This window comes from Oncorhynchus gorbuscha, linkage group LG16 (genome assembly GCF_021184085.1).
Source record: "Oncorhynchus gorbuscha isolate QuinsamMale2020 ecotype Even-year linkage group LG16, OgorEven_v1.0, whole genome shotgun sequence".
NCBI lineage: Eukaryota > Metazoa > Chordata > Actinopteri > Salmoniformes > Salmonidae > Oncorhynchus > Oncorhynchus gorbuscha.
Window position 1 is genome coordinate 12,656,605 of NC_060188.1, and position 8,430 is coordinate 12,665,034.

At 43.6% G+C, this 8,430-nt stretch overlaps 1 long non-coding RNA gene across 1 annotated transcript; it reads left to right on the forward strand.

Annotated features, from left to right (window-relative positions):
- The first annotated feature begins 5,508 nt into the window (after positions 1 to 5,508).
- Positions 5,509 to 8,404, forward strand: LOC123999131. The gene is made up of 4 exons (XR_006832391.1): positions 5,509 to 5,662; positions 7,579 to 7,623; positions 8,197 to 8,262; positions 8,365 to 8,404. It is a non-coding gene; the product is annotated as an uncharacterized LOC123999131 (long non-coding RNA).
- The last annotated feature ends 26 nt before the right edge of the window (positions 8,405 to 8,430 follow it).

Genomic DNA, 8,430 nt, shown 5'->3' on the forward strand with positions numbered 1-8,430 from the left:
CGTGTTCTCATTCTTTTCCCTTTCCTTAATTTTTTAGGAGGTCTACAGTCACACCTGTTTAGTAAAAACAAGACGGTCATTAATTAACCTAATGGGTCTTGTTTGGAACACCTGACTGTGAAAGCTCTCTACCACTCTTCATCATCATCTCTCTTCCCAGAGCAACAGCCCTATCCATTTATATTACACCTGTCAGTAGACTGGAATGTTGTGCATAGAGGTTTTGTGTTAGTTTGCCCGAGTATGTTTTCTACATATATATGTATTCCCGTGTGGCACAGCAGTGGTGTAAAAAGTACCCAATTGTCATACTTGAGTAAAAGTAAAGATAGTTTCATAGAAAGTGACTGAAGTAAAAGTGAGTCACCCAGTAAAATACTACTTGAGTAAAAGTCTCAAAGTATTTGGTTTTAAATATACTTAAGTATCAAAAGTAAATGTGATTGCTCAAATATATTTAAGTCTCAAAAGGAAAAGTATAACTCTTTTAAAATTCCTTATGTAAAACAAACCAGACTGCACCATTTTCTAAGATTTGTTTAATTGACGGATAGCCAGGGGCACGATCCAACACTCAGACATCATTTACAAATGAAGGATGTATTTAGTGAGTCCTCCAGATCAGAGGCAATAGGGATGACCAGGGATGTTCTCTGTTTAGTGAGTCCTCCAGATCAGAGGCAGTAGGGATGACCAGGGATGTTCTCTGTTTAGGGAGTCATCCAGATCAGAGGCAGTAGGGATGACCAGGGATGTTCTCTGTTTAGTGAGTCCTCCAGATCAGAGGCGGTAGGGATGACCAGGGATGTTCTCTGTTTAGTGAGTCTGCCAGATCAGAGGCAGTAGGGATGACCAGGGATTTTCTCTATTTAGTGAGTCTGCCAGATCAGATGCGTAGATGACATGGGATGTTCTCTGTTTAGTGAGTCTGCCAGATCAGAGGCGTAGATGACCAGGGATGTTCTCTGTTTAGTGAGTCTGCCAGATCAGAGGAGTAGATGACCAGGGATGTTATCTGTTTAGTGAGTCCTCCATATCAGAGGCAGAGGGATGACCAGGGATGTTCTCTGTTTAGTGAGTCTGCCAGATCAGAGGCGTAGATGACCAGGGATGTTCTCTGTTTAGTGAGTCTGCCAGATCAGAGGCAGTAGGGATGACCAGGGATGTTCTCTGTTCAGTGAGTCTGCCAGATCAGAGGCGTAGATGACCAGGGATGTTCTCTGTTTAGTGAGTCTGCCAGATCAGAGGCAGTAGGGATGACCAGGGATGTTCTCTGTTTAGTGAGTCTGCCAGATCAGAGGCAGTAGGGATGACCAGGGATGTTCTCTGTTTAGTGAGTCCTCCAGATCAGAGGCAGTAGGGATGACCAGGGATGTTCTCTGTTTAGTGAGTCTGCCAGATCAGAGGCAGTAGGGATGACCAGGGATGTTCTCTGTTTAGTGAGTCTGCCAGATCAGAGGCGTAGATCACCTGGGATGTTCTCTGTTTAGTGAGTCCTCCAGATCAGAGGCAGTAGGGATGACCAGGGATGTTCTCTGTTTAGTGAGTCTGCCAGATCAGAGGCAGTAGGGATGACCAGGGATGTTCTCTGTTTAGTGAGTCTGCCAGATCAGAGTCAGTAGGGATGACCAGGGATGTTCTCTGTTTAGTGAGTCTGCCAGATCAGAGGCAGTAGGGATGACCAGGGATGTTCTCTGTTTAGTGAGTCTGCCAGATCAGAGGCAGTAGGGATGACCAGGGATGTTCTCTGTTTAGTGAGTCTGCCAGATCAGAGGCAGTAGGGATGACCAGGGATGTTCTCTGTTTAGTGAGTCTGCCAGATCAGAGGCAGTAGGGATGACCAGGGATGTTCTCTGTTTAGTGAGTCTGCCAGATCAGAGGCAGTAGGGATGACCAGGGATGTTCTCTGTTTAGTGAGTCCTCCAGATCAGAGGCAGTAGGGATGACCAGGGATGTTCTCTGTTTAGTGAGTCTGCCAGATCAGAGGCAGTAGGGATGACCAGGGATGTTCTCTGTTTAGTGAGTCTGCCAGATCAGAGGCAGTAGGGATGACCAGGGATGTTCTCTGTTCAGTGAGTCTGCCAGATCAGAGGCAGTAGGGATGACCAGGGATGTTCTCTGTTTAGTGAGTCCTCCAGATCAGAGGCAGTAGGGATGACCAGGGATGTTCTCTGTTTAGTGAGTCTGCCAGATCAGAGGCAGTAGGGATGACCAGGGATGTTCTCTGTTTAGTGAGTCTACCAGATCAGAGGCAGTAGGGATGACCAGGGATGTTCTCTGTTTAGTGAGTCTACCAGATCAGAGGCAGTAGGGATGACCAGGGATGTTCTCTGTTTAGTGAGTCTACCAGATCAGAGGCAGTAGGGATGACCAGGGATGTTCTCTGTTTAGTGAGTCTACCAGATCAGAGGCAGTAGGGATGACTTGGGATGTTCTCTGTTTAGTGAGTCCTCCAGATCAGAGGCAGTAGGGATGACCAGGGATGTTCTCTGTTTAGTGAGTCTACCAGATCAGAGGCAGTAGGGATGACCAGGGATGTTCTCTGTTTAGTGAGTCTACCAGATCAGAGGCAGTAGGGATGACCAGGGATGTTCTCTGTTTAGTGAGTCTACCAGATCAGAGGCAGTAGGGATGACCAGGGATGTTCTCTGTTTAGTGAGTCTACCAGATCAGAGGCAGTAGGGATGACCTGGGATGTTTTCTGTTTAGTGAGTCCTCCAGATCAGAAGCAGTAGGGATGACCAGGGATGTTCTCTGTTTAGTGAGTCTACCAGATCAGAGGCAGTAGGGATGACCAGGGATGTTCTCTGTTTAGTGAGTCTACCAGATCAGAGGCAGTAGGGATGACCAGGGATGTTCTCTGTTTAGTGAGTCTACCAGATCAGAGGCAGTAGGGATGACCAGGGATGTTCTCTGTTTAGTGAGTCTACCAGATCAGAGGCAGTAGGGATGACCAGGGATGTTCTCTGTTTAGTGAGTCTACCAGATCAGAGGCAGTAGGGATAACCAGGGATGTTCTCTGTTTAGTGAGTCTACCAGATCAGAGGCAGTAGGGATGACCAGGGATGTTCTCTGTTTAGTGAGTCTACCAGATCAGAGGCAGTAGGGATGACCAGGGATGTTCTCTGTTTAGTGAGTCTACCAGATCAGAGGCAGTAGGGATGACCTGGGATTTTCTCTTGATAAGTTTGTGAATTAGACCCTTTTTCTGTCCTGCTAACCATTCAACATGTAACTAGTACTTTTGACTGTCAGGGGGAAAAAAGGTACATCATTTTCACTAGGAATGTATTGAAGTAAAAGTAGTAAAAATGTAAATAGTAAAGTACAGATACCCCAATAAACAACATAAGTAGTAGTTTAAAGTATATTTACTTAGGTACTTTACTCCACTGTGGCTCAGTTGGTAGAGCATGGCGCTTGCAACGCCACAGTTATGGGTTCAGTTCCCACGGGGGACCTGCATGAAGATGATGGTACTCACTACTGTAAGTTGCTTTGGATAACTGCATCTGACAAATAATACAGTTTGAAATATGTGTGTGTGCCTGTTCCAGCCCTCTCTCTGTAAACAGTGCAGTATGTGGAGATGACATCAGATACTCTGAGTGTGTTTTCTCTGGGCAGCATCTTCATTGGCTCTCATCACTGACAAGAATTTGCTTTTTGTCTGTCTGTGTCCATCTAATATGTCTCCACCAGTGAAGGCTGGTGGGAGGAGCTATAGGAGGACGGGCTCATTGTAATGGCCGGAATGGAATAAATGGAACGGTAGCAAACACATCAAACATATGGAAACCACGTTTGACTCCAATCCATTGATTCCATTCCAGCTATTACAATCAGATTGTCCTCCTATAGCTCCCCCCACCAACCTCCACTGGCCTCCACTAACCTGAGGTAGACCTAAAACAGCTTCCTTTTGCCTTTGGCTTGACAGGAATATACTAACAATATCACTCAAAAAAACATTGTACTCAAAAATTTGCTTGACTGCATATAAATTCAGACATGAGCTCAATGCATGATGTCTTTTTTTGGGGGGGGGACCACAAGTAAGCGGGTTGTCTGTTTATTGGTTTTAATTGGATTCCAACTTGAATGTTATCAGTCTTCTACATTTTCTTAGGATTTTATTGCTGCTTCCAGCCAGAAAAGTGATTCATGCACTGTTTTGTCACTGTAAATTGCCGCTGTGAGCTCATGCTGGGCTGACGTGACCGTGAGGCTCTGAGAGGGGGTAGGAGTGGTCTGAAGGGGTCACTAGGTCTAAGGAGGGGTGGGGAGGGGGTAGGAGGGGTCTGAAGGGGTCACTAAGTCTAAGGAGGGGTGGGGAGGGGGTAGGAGGGGTCTGAAGGGGTTGTTAGAGGCAGAGGGCCATTGAGGGTTCTTTCCTTATGGTCAGGATGTGATTTAAAGACGGGAGGGGTTACAGAGTAGAACTGAACAACAGGGACAAAGACCTGGTGTATGTATACATGTTCTCTTGGAGAAGGAATTTCAGCTTATTGGCTGTTTCTGTTTCTGTGTGTATGGTCTATGTACTTGTTTAAGTATATGTGTTTTGATAAATATAATAAGTTCCTGTTCAGAAATGTTATAAATATGATGTAATTATGTAATAGGGTTATGTAATAATATCATACAGCCAGTCCAAAGAAGTGGATTTCCAAGGCCACCTTGAATGTATACACACTCCCATCCTTCCCCTCTGCAAAACACACATAGACTTGCCTAGGTAAATAAAGGTTAAATAAACAATACTTTAAAAACACTGTCATACTGAAACAGCCCTTCTGTCCTACTGCCACCTCCTTACCTTCTAAACCAGGCTTCCTCAACTGAAGGGCCACAATACAAATTTAGCCCGCGGGTGGTTTTATTTGCCCCCCACCCACAAAAAAAGTTTTCTGAGCAACATTATGCACTTAATTTTTATTGTTAGACATAACATACTATAAAAACAGCAGAAAATCAGCTCCAAGTGATTTCCATGAATAATAGAGAGACCCGTGATCGTACACAAATGTAAGCAAGGTTTGAAATGATGTTTTAGTCAAATATATCTGTTTGGGCTTCTTGCGGTCAATTTGCAGTTTACAAATGATTTGTAATTATGTCCCAGTCCCCCGACCATCTGCTCAAGAAAACATCGGTCCACGGCTGAATCTAGTTGATGATCCCTGATCTAAACCATGATCTCACACTTATCACCTCTTTGAAGCATTGTCTTATTCCGCTCATCACACACAAATCACATTGCCATGTTAATATACTGGCTGGCAGCAATCCAGCTGATCAGCAACCTGATGTGGACTGTCTTTGGATGGGCAGAGGTGGACCTGACTGCCTGTCCAGAGAGAGAGGGAGAAATGGGGCAGGTGCTTCGGTGCAGCATCGGCCAATTGCAGGGTAGAGGGCAGGGCTGGTCAGGGGGAGGGTATCAAAACCAGAACTGTATTTAAGGCGTGGGCAAACACTGGAGATGTCTACTTGTGCTGTGCCCCTGTTCAGTCGGCCAGTTTCTCTCTCTCTCTCCTTGTCTTTCTGTCTGTCTGCCTGTTTTTCTCTCTGCCGGACCAGGTCTCCTCCACCATGCTGGTAAAAGCTCTCCTTCAGACCTCGCTGGTCCTATGGCTGACACAGCACACACTACAAGGAGGTAAGACATAACCAAGACTATCTGTGTGGAGGATAGAATGGCTGATGGAAGAGTGATGAGAGGAATGTGGAAGAGGGATGTGAGGGATGTGGAAGAGGGATGTGAGAGAATATGACAGAATATGAGAGAAAGTGAGAACGTTGTCTAAAGGATGTAGATCACAGGTGGAGAGAAGAGAGAGAAGAAGTGAGGATTGGGAAGGATAGAAAGAGAGATTAAGACATGGCACCATCATTTCTTCATTTGTAGAGTTGGTTCATCAGAAATTGTATTTTTAATTCATGTTGGAGTAGTTTCAAGACTGTCTTTGTAGAACATTATTATAATAGCATTCAGACACGTTACGTTGTGTTGTGAAACACTGTACAGTAGGTGTCAGTACAGGACTGCTTGTTACCACCTTAAATCTTCACGGGTGCTTGCTGTGTGCACAGCAGTGTAAATTGGACTTAAATGTTTAAATGTCAATTATTTATTAGTTTATTGTAGTTTCCGAAGATATTGTATTGTTCTGTAAATTATGGATTTGCTTGTTTCCCAAATTAGATTTTTTTTTTAAAGAAAAAATCATATTTAACAATTGTAGTTTGATTACTTAAATGATTATGCATGATAATATTCATATTATATTCATATATGAAACATGAACTATTTTTGTTGTTGGATGTGTTGCTTTGTGGTCCACATTTAGTTACCTATTACGCACCACTTGCAACTTCCATTAAAAAAACTTGCCAATTTGAATTGTCCAAATTAAATTGAAATAACATTTGAATTATAAGATATGTTTAATATAACATCAATTCCCTAGTTGTGAAATTCCTTTGACACATGTAGTCAAAGAAGCTCTAAAATTCACAGAGAAAATCAGCAAATAATTGCCAGCATAATTGCTTTAATTGAATAGTTGGGGATAAAATCAAAACAATTAAAAATTGTATGGAACATTTGAACAATTCAGAGCAACTACTTTGTTTTAAACCCTGACAACATGCATTTCATGTTTCTGGTGACTTTATCTGAGAGGTCTAGAAGGCCTGTCAACATACAGATGTAGGATCTTTATTTGAGCCAGTTTGCTACAGCAGAAAAATAATCCTGCAACGACAGAAAATGTGAATTATTATGTGTATTATAATGGATTGATATTTTCCTGGGAAAATCAAGTCTGAATTTTCAAAGTGAAAATTACAAACCTCAAATACACTACAAGTTTCACATTTTATGCATTGCAGGACATTTCTCCTGCAACATGGGGATCCAATTACGATCCTACACCTGTACAGCTGAGTGACAGATAGCTGTAGACATGTTGCTAAAGTATCAGGAATCAACTTGGGTATTATGCTCAGATATCTCTGCAAAACCGCCCAACTGACATTTATGTGTCAAATTTCCAATGTCCGTGTCAGATCAGGGAAAAAAATGGGCCTACGTGGTCCTTGCTGCCTGGATCTCTGTGAAACAGACCTGCTCCAAGTCTGGTGACCCCGCTAAGCCTCTGTAGTTTCATCTCGTCTGATTGCTTTGAATCAAAGCATGGGAAGGTGAGGTGGCAGCAGCGGTCCAAATTTGACAACCTGTTGTGAAAGAATCCTTTACAACCTGCACACAGTCCTTCCTTTTTGTCTGTCTCTCCACTCCATCAATGGGAATGTCTGTTTCTCTTCCCTCAAGCTGCCCAGTTGGAGCTGAGTTTGCATGGGATGGGAGTGAGATGTTCACTACTCATCATCCGATGACATCACTTCATATTTAATCAGCTGTAGGGTTTCAAATGCTTACGTTATGGATGGTGTAATACTGGCACTGGCCAACAGGAAACGATGAAGGCCTTCATCTCTCTCCAAACCACAGCATAGCAGCATAGTATACTTCATAGAGTGATTTGCAATTCTGTTTTTCATCTCTATTAGGAGTGAAACCTCAAAGTGGCGGTATGGGGAAAATGCTACCCAGGGGTAAGTGCAATTATTAGTCTCGGTATGTCTGTCTGTCTCCCCCACCCCCACATCTCTCTCTCTCTCTCTCTCTCTCTCTCTCTCTCTCTCTCTCTCTCTCTCTCTCTCTCTCTCTCTCTCTCTCTCTCTCTCTCTCTCTTTCTCTCCTCTCTCCTTACACTGCTGTGCATTAAGCAAGCGCTATGGTGCTCACTGATCACTGACGTCTCACATCTCCCTGTGGAACTTCCACCAACAATCAGCCCCTAACAGATTCTGTATTATCTCAGGACTGCACTCAATTGACCCATCTTGAGCATGGTCTAAACTAATTTGCTCAACTAAATATAGTTTCTGCTTAAGTTGTCTGTCATTTTTAGAATTAATTAAAAACGGAAAGTGGTGCAATCGTCAGTGAGAAATCTGACTTAGATTCTGTCTTGCAATGCTCATCCTCCTTATTAATGATTTAATATAGACTCATATGATACAACGTTTAGATTTTTTTCCCACCATAGAGAAACATGCTCCACTATGGTGCATCACTGATCACTGACGTCTCACATCTCCCTGTGGTGTCTTGTGGTCTTCCAGGGGCTGGTGCTCTTGGGATACAGGGAGGCTACGGAGCCAAGCCCGCCAAAACTGGAGGAGCTGGGGGTAATATTGATTGATTGCCATATTTACATTTTTAGTGCTGCCAATCATCATTTGTGATTTAATTTATGTACCATCATGACCTGTCTTTCTAATGAATCACAGGTGGTCGTTATCCAGGGGGGGCTCAGCAGCTTGGAGGAGGTGAGTTTCTCAAAGATAGAGCTAAAA